Source organism: Humulus lupulus, chromosome 8 (genome assembly GCF_963169125.1).
Source record: "Humulus lupulus chromosome 8, drHumLupu1.1, whole genome shotgun sequence".
NCBI lineage: Eukaryota > Viridiplantae > Streptophyta > Magnoliopsida > Rosales > Cannabaceae > Humulus > Humulus lupulus.
In genome coordinates, this window is record NC_084800.1 from 167,046,424 (window position 1) to 167,057,454 (window position 11,031).

Below are 11,031 nucleotides of genomic sequence, written 5' to 3' on the forward strand. Positions count from 1 at the left end.
TCCTAAAACAACGCGGGAATGAAACAAAGAATACAGTAAGCATGATGAGCAACAACATAACAAAAATATGACACATTATGAATTAATTCATGAATATGAAAAACAATACAAGATCTATCTTAGATAAACATCGTAACAACTATGCCATATGGCCTAATTAAAAAAATGTGCAGTCAATGCAAGAACATTATAAAATCAAACAGCAAGTCAACGATGGATTTCGATGGTAGTGTTAGTTAATGTAAGAGAGGTAAAATGAAAAGAGCTCTGAATGAATATCACAGAGATTCTATACCGATTTATTTATAGCAAAAAATAATACAGAAAAAAATACAAGAGAGAAAATAGTGCGGAAAACTAAAACAACTCAAAACAGATTAAGACAACTAATATAACTCATTAACTAATATAGTTGCAGATTAGTTAATATGATTAACACCTCTCAAATTGATGGCCTATGAAGGACAGTCAATTTGTTACATAAAGTTGAGTACCGAGGAACAAGTAAATGCTTGGTCATAATGTCAGCAACTTGGTCTTCAATAGGGACATACTGAACTGAAATTTGCTTCCTGGGAACCATGTCTCTGATGAAATGAAATTCGTATATCAATGGTACAAAAATGTATTTTACGTAAAAATCCCTAAAAAAATCACAATTGTTTGAAACATAGACAAGTAATGTGGAGTAGGGAGATAAGTTGTTGCTAAAGCACTACATTAGAAAATCTCAATAAATAGTAAACTTGGAGGTCGCTTGAGGATCCTTAGACTTTTTCAATTGCTAACCATAAGATTGTAGAGAGAACTGACTTGATCGTCAAAGTCATATCTTTCAAGTGACAACCAAAACTTTATTCATCTTAGAATATATTAATTTGGAGTGAATCTCTGGCACGAGTATACGTATTGTCCTTACCCATGCGGTTCTATTGTCTACCATTGATATACGAATCACTTAAGTTAAGGTCCTAATTAATGGTTCTGATTTTGTCGAAACAATGGTGCAATGACCATAACTTATCGTTTCCTTTGTTTACGTAGATCTATTTTAGTTTGGCACAATTTTTGAGTGGAGGAATTGAGAATGAATGTTTTGTTGATATTTGTTAAATGAGAAATACTAAATACACTCTATATTACACTTTCTATTGTACTCTCTTAAATTAATGAATAACACGTGGATTTCACTAATGATTTGAAAAAATATTATAATATAAAAAATTGAATAATATCCATATGTCATGCATGGATGAAAGAGACCGTAAAATATATTGCAATGGAGAGTTTACTTAGCACTAAATATAATGGTTAAGTAGTCTTACATAAAGTGGTATAAAACACTTAAAGATTTTCACTTAATTTGAAATGAAATTATGAGATTTTGTTGTAGGTATCTAATATTGACTTTTATGGGTCTAAAGTGATACAATAAGGTATCTAAATATATTAAAAAGTTTGGGAGCATTTGGAGGTGTTTAAGGTCACTTTTGAAAAGTTAGATCTGCCTATATGGCGTTGCATCGCCTCTTTGTAGGTGATGCATTGCCTAAAGCTTGAAACCTAGACGAGACGTTTCAGGCGACGCATCACTTGGTAGGCGATGTGTGTTATATTATTTTATAATATAATGTAATATTATATTATAATATAATGTTTTAGATTAAATAAATGTGACAAAGTGTGTCACATATTGTAACATATAATAGAGAGTTACAATATTTAGATATATGAGATATATCCAAACAATGTAACATATTTTGTGTTACAAATTTGTTACTTCCAAATATTACCATTTATTGTGTAAAATTGTTGTTACACAATATTGAGATGAATTTCATAAAGCCATATGTGATATGACTGTTAAAGATTTGATTTTAACACCAATAATATGTTTCGGGAGTTACAAAATCATTTGGGAGGGTTTGGAACCGTTTGGAAAAACAGCACATTTTTTAAGGCTGAAAATGGTCGGTGGCTGCGGCTTGTGGGACAGAGGCTAGTGGCTGCGGCCACTAATGTCTCTGGCCGCGGCCACAGGCTAAAAACTGACAATTTTTCAGTTTTTTCAATCTTTGTTGAACGGCTCAAAAAACCCAAATAACTCCCAAATCTCATTTTTAATTCCATATTAATCCAATTAAACATTGGTAACAGCCATGGGGGTTGGTGGAATTTGAAATTCAAAGGGTGTCTCTAAACTCTATAAATAGGAGCCTATAGCTCACTTGTAAGACACAACATTTCTATTCATTAGAGCACTTGGCTAGAAACACCTTGAGGCTTGATAATTCCAGAAAGCTTTTCCAATATCTGAGAGAGATCCCTTAGTGCTTGAGTTAGGGGGAAATAAGCTTTTGGACAAATGTTTTAAACCTTGTTCAAGTTGGTGATCCCCAACACTCTTCACTTAGGTTGTGTAAGTGAGAGTTTTCTTTGTTTTGTTATTACAATTTCCTCTATTGCTTTTCTTCTCATTCCTCTTGTTTTATTTACTTGTAATTTTGTTTAGAGTTGTAATCATATTTTCTTGTGTTCCAAACACTTTTACTTTATTTGTAATATTTTGCTTAGAGTTGTATTTTTCACTATTCCATTTTTCTTCTCTTCTTCTTCTTCTATTTTGTTTATTTGTACTTTCAGTTATAGAGTTGTAACCTTATTTAATCAATCTATATGTATTTGTAATATTATTGCATAGAGTTGTAATATTATTATCAATTTCCATTGAGGCAAAACATTTTTTCCTAACATTCAAAAGCTTACCCTTTGTTTGTTTCAATGGAAGGTGAGACTATCAAGATCATGAATCAAGACCTAGTGAGGTTGGATATGTTTGATGGATCCAATTGAACTAGGTGGTAAGACAAGGTAAGTGTAATTGTATACACTATTTTATATAATAGTGATGAAATTTATTTCATGTATTAGCATGTTTTCAAATGTTGATATATGAATAATTGTGTAGATGTTAACATGTTAATACAATATGAGATACATTGTAACATAGTTGACAAATATATTTGTGAAGTTAATGTGTAATTCTTAGAAGTGAACTTTTGACAAGCTCTACATAATGTAGGGGTTGTTAATCTTATGTGTATGCTATATGTGAGATAGTAGTACAAACATTTGACATGAAAATCATGTTTTGAGAATTTATAAAGCATGATAATTAGGCAGTTTTTGACATGCCTATATATTGATTTTATGAATCAATAGTATATATCAATATTTGGATATGTGAATTATTGTATGATATTTGTGATATACTTACAATATAATTATGAGATTCAAAATGTATGCTAATATGATGGATATATGTTGACAAATTATGTGAAATTTCTTTGAGACATAATTATGTTAATATATAAAAGTATTTTGATATATACATGAGGATTATCATGATTATTATGGTGTGCCATATAATATGATTATTAAGGTGATAATAATATAAATATTTTTTATCCTCTATTATTGCAATGTGACGAGTTACCATTTATTTGGTAAATAAAGAGAATTATTTGAGAAATTAAAATTTCTCATTTAAGGGTTGATCATCTCAACTTATGAGATAAGAAAAGATGAACCTAAGGGGGTCACATCTTTTGATATGTGTCTTGCTATTGCAAGAAAATGGATTAAGGGGATCCAAAATTATGGGATGACATATTGACCTATAGATTTGGAGTCTAAAAGTGTGGTCGAAAGAGAAAATATTTGAGAATTATTTAGTGACAACAATTCTCAAATATTCAATGTCTCAATGAAGTGACATTACAAAATTGGAGAAGCAATTTTGAATCTTTATACCAATAGTGAATAAGGTTGAAGAGAATTTTATTCATTCTTGTTAAAGATGGTGATATGTTTTAAATTAATCTCAATGTGGAGATAATTTAAACCAAAGCATTAGAAATCAAAGTGTTTAAATAAATCATTGAGGGTTTATTTTCTTTGATTTAAGTGTTTAAAAAATTGACATCTTCAAATTTATTTTGAGGAGAAAATCAATTAATGTCAACATGATGTTTTCAAAAGAATCTCAAAGAGACTCTTAGAAAACGGACAAAAGTTGTTTAAGTGATTTTGAGATTATTTAGACAACTAAAAATGAAATTAGTGATTATTTGCTTGAGAAATTTTCACATGGTGTTTTAACAAGAGGTGGTAAAATGTATTTTCTTACTTTTTTAGATGATTTAAGTAGATATACCTATGTGTTTCTTTTAAAGCATAAAGATGAAACTTTTGATGCTTTTAAATTGTATAAATTAGAAGTTGAAAATCAACTAAATAAAAAGATTAAGGTGCTAAGAAGTGATAGAGGAGGAGAGTACTTCTCTAATGAATTCAATACATTTTGTGAAGAAAATAGTATAATTCATGAGTGCACTGTACCTTATACACCACAACACAATGATGTTGCCAAAAGGAAAAATAGGACTTATCTAGAGATGATAAATTCTATGTTGGTGTTTTCTAAGTTGAACTTCAACTTATGGGGTGAAGCGCTTTTAACCGCTTGTCACATTCTTAATCGAATACCGATGAAGAAAAATGAGATATCTCCATATGAGTTATGGAAAGAAAGAAAACCCAACATACGATACTTCAAAGTGTGGGGGTGTCTTGCATATTGCAAGAAAAACGAACCTAATAGAACAAAGTTAGGTTCAAGAGCCATAAAGTGTGCTTTTGTTGGTTATGCCAACAATAGTAAAGCTTATAGGCTATTAGACTTAGAGTCTAATATTGTGATTGAATCTAGAGAAGTTGAATTTTTTGAGAATATGTTATGTGACAACAATTCTCAAGCTTCAACATCTCTAAAGGAGAATTTGCTATATGAGAACAATTCTCAAGCTTCTACATCCAAAGTTGATTCTCAAGAAGAGAACTCTCAAAAGGATGTAAAGCAACCCTTTAAACCTAGAAGAAGTCAAAGGCTTAAAAACCATAAAAGTCTAGTAGTGGATGAGATAGATTCTCAACGAATTTCGTTCTACATGGTAGAAGGAAATAGAGAGGAAGTTATTAGGAAAATTCCTATTGTACTTCTCGTTGAGGATGATCCTAAGACTTATAGAGAAGCTATGCAATCGAGAGATAGTGCATTTTGGAAAGAAGCCATCAATGATGAGATGGATTCCATTCTTTCCAATAACACTTGGGAATTGGTAGACCTCCCACTGGGGTCTAAGCCAATTGGGTGTAAGTGGGTATTTAGGATAAAATACCACACTGACGGCACTATCCAAACCTTTAAAGCTAGTTTAGTAGCTAAAGAGTTTAGGCAAAAGGAGAGTATCGATTATTTTGATACTTATGCGCCTGTTGCAAGAACAACCTCTGTAAGAATTTTGTTCGCTTTAACTTCTATACACAACTTGTATGTTCATCAAATGGATGTCAAAACGACATTCCTTAATGGTGACCTCAATGAGGAGGTCTATATGGAACAACCCGAAGGGTTTGTCCTACTAAAATATGAACATAAAGTTTGTAGACTTGTAAAATCTTTATATGGATTGAAACAAGCTCCTAAGCAATGGCATGAGAAATTTGATCAAGCCATCATGTCTAATGGGTTTAGACATAACAATGGAGACAAGTGTTTATATTCCAAAACTTGTAAGGGATATGTGATCATTGTTTGCTTATATGTGGATGACATGCTTATTCTAAGTAATAGCATGAAAGGGATAGAAGAAACGAAGAGGTTTCTATCATCAACCTTCAAGATGAAAGATCTTGGAGAAGTTGATACCATACTCGGTATCAAAGTAAAGAAACATAGTGGGGGTTTTGCGTTAGGGCAAGCCCACTATGTTGAGAAAGTATTGAACAAATTTAACCATCTCAAGGTTAAAGATGCCAATACTCCATTCGATCATAGTATAAAACTAGAGAAGAATGAAGGAAGAGCGGTGACTCAATTGGAGTACGCTAGTGCTATAGGGAGTCTAATGTACGCTGCCCAGTGTACTACACCTGATATAGCATTTGCGGTAAGTAAATTTAGTAGGTTTACAAGTAATCCAAGTGTGGATCACTGGAAGGCAATTGGAAGAGTCCTAGGTTATCTCAAGAAAACCAAAGGACTACGCATTCACTACTCCAAATTTCCTTCGATATTAGAAGGATATATAGATGTAAGTTGGATATCCAATCTTGGGGACAACTTGTCCACAACTGGTTGGGTATTTACACTTGGTGGAGGTGCAATTTCTTGGGGTTCCAAGAAGCAAACCTGTATATCTCATTTCACTATGGAAGCAGAGTTCATAGCTCTAGCTGCTACCGGAAAAGAGGCCGAATGGTTAAGGGATCTGTTGATAGAGATTCCCCTAATCAAAGATAATGTATCTACTATATTGATACATTGTGATAGCCAAGCGACATTGGCTAGAGCATACAACGGAGTGTATAATGGGAAGTCTAGACATATTAGTCTAAGACATGGATATGTAAGAGAGTTGATTCAAAGAGGAGTCATCTCAATATCCTATGTGAGAACAAGTGAAAATCTGGTGGATCCTTTCACTAAGTCACTAACGAGGGATTTAGTGGCTCCATCATCTCGAGGGATGGGACTTAAACTCCCTAAAAAGATTCACGATTGATGGTAACCTATCTTAACACTAGTTATTCAACTAGTGTTAGGTTCAATAGGTAATGACAAGTCAATCAAGTGAATATTAGTTGTACTCAAAATAAGTCCCATCTGAGATATTGAGTACTTGTGTGTTACCAAGTTGAGGGTTAAAACCGAAAGGTTTTTTAATAGAATTTAGTCTTTTAAAGACAAGTATTTTTGGTAACGAAATACTGTAAGAATTCTACCTATATGGACCTAGGGGTGGTGCCGCCTCTCATGAGAATTGGGAGTATTCTCAAGAACGTCCATGAATGGAAAGTGCACATGGCCATTAACAGTGCAAAGCGAGACATAGAGGTCTCAAGTGAACATCGCAAAGGTGTGTGTGTTATCACCGATTTGTCATCATGAAAAGATGGTTCAATGCTTAGTGCAACCTAATTTTTGACAAATTTTGTGATAATTACACTATAGTAAAGTTCAAGTTGAAAAACACTTTGCTTTATGCACTAATGCAATGACTCCTATAAGAGAGAGTTCTTATTTAATCAAGTGGGGGATATGTTATATTTCAAAATATAATGATTGATTAAATAAGTGTTACAATAGATAACTATTTAATCTAGTGGGGGAATGCTATATTATTTTATAATATAATGTAATATTATATTACATTATATTATAATATAATGTTTTAGATTAAATAAATGTGACAAAGTGTGTCACATACTGTAACATATAATAGAGAGTTACAATATTTAGATATATGAGATATATCCAAATAATGTAACATATTTGGTGTTACAAATTTGTAACTTCCAAATATTACCCTTTATTGTATAAAATTGTTGTTACACAAGATTGAGATAAATTTCATAAAGCCATATGTGATATGGCTGTTAGAGATTTGATTTTAACCCCAATAATGTGTTTTGGGAGTTACAAAATCATTTGGGAGAGTTTGGAACCATTTGGAAAAACAACACATTTTTTAGTGCTGAAAATGGTCGGTGGCCGCGGCCACTAATGTCTCTAGCTGCGGCCACAGGCTAAAAACTGACCATTTTTTAGTTTTTTCAATCTTTGTTGAACGGCTCAAAAAACCCAAATAACTCCCAAATCTCATTTTTAATTCCATAATAATCCAATTAAACATTGGTAACAGCCATGAGGGTCGGTGGAATTTGAAATTCATAGGGTGTCTCTAAACTCTATAAATAGGAGCCTATAGCTCACTTGTAAGACACAAAATTTCTATCCATTAGAGCACTTGGCTAGAAACACCTTGAGGCTTGATAATTCCAGAAAGCTTTTCCAATATCTGAGAGAGATCCCTTAGTGCTTGAGTTAGGGGGAAATAAGCTTTTGGACAAAGGTTTTAAACCTTGTTCAAGTTGGTGATCCCCAACACTCTTCACTTAGGTTGTGTAAGTGAGAGTTTTCTTTATTTTGTTCTTACAATTTCCTCTATTGCTTTTCTTCTCATTCCTCTTGTTTTATTTACTTGTAATTTTGTTTAGAGTTGTAATCATCTTTTCTTGTGTTCCAAACACTTTTACTTTATTTGTAATCTTTTGCTTAGAGTTGTATTTTTCACTATTCCATTCTTCTTCTCTTCTTCTTCTTCTTCTATTTTGTTTATTTGTACTTTCAGTTATAGAGTTGTAACCTTATTTAATCAATCTTGTTGATGCTCAAAATCTCATCAAGGGAAAATATGAGGTTAAGGCAAGGCCCTTGAGCCGCCATTGTCTCGGGAAGCCATCATACCGTCGCGTCGCGAGTCGGGATCCACGCCCCATGGGATCGGTGCCGCGTGACACGCGGTTTGCAAGGTATGGATGCTAAGATGTCATGGCCTCGCACGGCCCCGCTCGGATGCCTAGGCGCGAGGCGACATGGCCTCGCTTGGCCTCGCCAGCCCACGCCACCTAAAGGGCCTCGCGAGATGTCTAGGCCACGCCACCCAAGTGGCCTCGCGAGATGTCTAGGCCACGCCTCCCAAAGGGCCTCGCGAGAGGTCTTGGCCACGCCACCCAAGTGGCCTCGCGAGATGTCTAGGCCACGCCTCCCAAAGGGCCTCGCGAGATGTCTAGGCCACGCCTCCCAAAGGGCCTCGCGAGATGCCTAGGTCACGCCACCCAAGTGGCCTCGCGAGATGTCTAGGCCACGCCTCCCAAAGGGCCTAGCGAGATGCCTAGGTCACACCACCCAAGTGGCCTCGCGAGAGGTCTCGGCCACGCCACCCATGTGGCCTCACGAGAGGTCTCGGCCATGCCACCCAAGTGGCCTCGCGAGAGGTCTCGGCCATGCCACCCAAGTGGCCTCGCGAGATGTCTAGGCCACACCTCCCAAAGGGCCTCGCGAGATGTCTAGGCCACACCTCCCAAAGGGCCTCGCGAGAGGTCTCGGCCACGCCACCCAAGTGGCCTCGCGAGATGTCTAGGCCACGCCTCCTAAAGGGCCTCGCAAGATGCCTAGGCCACGCCACCCAAGTGGCCTCGCGAGAGGTCTCGACCACGCTACCCGGAGGGCCTCGCGAGATGTCTCAGCTACGCCACCCGAGTGGCCTCGCCTTAGGCTCGAGTGGCCTCACTGTGGTAGCCCTGTCATCGGGTCTCGGCGCCCATGGCCTCATGAGGGCCACATCCACAACGCACTCGACCTTGTGAACAGCTAGGGAGCCACGCCATCAAGGGGGTCGCAAGGAGGGCGTCTCGCCACGCATCCTTAGACATCAGCCAGGGCCACATGCCTATCGCTCAGACTCGTGAGTGACTTCAGGAGGCTTCGGATATCTCATGCCAAGGACCCAAGATCTCCACCTCACACCAAGGGTCCCATTCCTTACACCTTGAGATCCCTATGCTTAAGAGATCCAGTACGAGTCGAATGGGACATATTTGTACGACCAAGTACTGAGTACGGATACCAGTGCCAATGAGACTGCTGGGGTAAGGATCATGGTCCGTACGTCTACGGCCATAGGTCAGAGCCGACACCACTACCTCCTGCGCCACTACGCCTGCCACCAAACATCTCATCGTGGGTACAGACAAGTGGTGGAGACATCCTCCTGACACCTGCTCCTGTACGGGATGTACAACCATGACCTCTGAAACCACTCCCCTGACACAGTACTTATGTACCCTATGGTCTCCTGGACCACTATGTATCTAAGGCCATTAGAGCCTACTATAAAATGAACTCTAAGACCACTTGAAAGGGGGTTGGAATTTTTACTGTAGCAGAGGCTTAAGTGTGAATGAAAGATTGAATTCACCATTATTGTTCTATCATTGTTCTTGAGTTATCGTTCAAATTTTTACAGCTTTTCGATTAGTGATCTTGATTTGATAATTTTTCCAACTCAACTTCGTTGACGAGTTCTCACCGTCAACAAATCTATATTTATTTGTGTTTACCGAGTTTTTCGGAAACGAATACAAACAGAATAATAAAAAGATAAGAACTGTAGAAGTGCAGAAATGTAACTAAACAAACAGTATTTTTACGTGGTTCAGGCGTTAACAAGCCCTAGTCCACGAGTCGATGTAATTATACTTGTAAAGAATTACAGTAAAATGGCTGGTGTACAAGAACTTCACCCACTCACAGTGTTTCTCTCGGGTTCTCTTGAAGCTAGAGAGATTTTAGTAGAGTTCTTGCTATGTGATTTGTTGGCCGTCCCTCCTATTGTAAAATGAGGGGGTCTTTATAGCTAGGGTTTTGGATTAGGGTTTTTCTCTACGTCCATGAGTCTTAATTACACCAGCCATAAATAGGGGATACAATTACTGTAGTAGCATGGCTACAAGACTCTATGTGGGTATATTTACGTGAAAGTATGGGGAATACACAAAGTCAGCCGTCTTTTCCAAGTTGTCAGCGGAACAGTAGGCGAAAAGGTACCCTTAGGCGTGCTGGGATGTGTGCGGCTTTGACCTGTCGGGCGTGTCAGGCGGGATCCTGTGTCAGGTGGATATCATTCCAAATATGCCTCCTCCACGACTCGACCGCCTGGTCTTGTTCCGTGCGAGGCACGGAACTGTTTCCGCGAAGACCACTTGAAGAGCTTCTCCTGGAAGGAGCTTCCCCGAAGGATACCCCTTCGGGAGTCCGGGAGAGTTGACGAGCTTCCGTGTCGCGTTTGCTTGAAAGAGTAATCCGGACACTAAACGGGAGAGGCGAAGCCTTTCTGTCCATCCGCGAGCTCTGGTCACCTACCGTGAAAGACATTGATAATTCTGCTTCCCCAAGGATATCCATCTAAACGCTATCCGGAGATCTGGATAACATTTATCCCCCAAGGTCACGGAGCTTTGAGAGATCCGGGATCTTGTACAGTCCTCCGGGTATTCCGGTTTCTTAGATTAGGCGAGGGGGCCACCTTCTGTGTTCCCGGAAGTGTTCCTTTTTCCCGCCTGAGT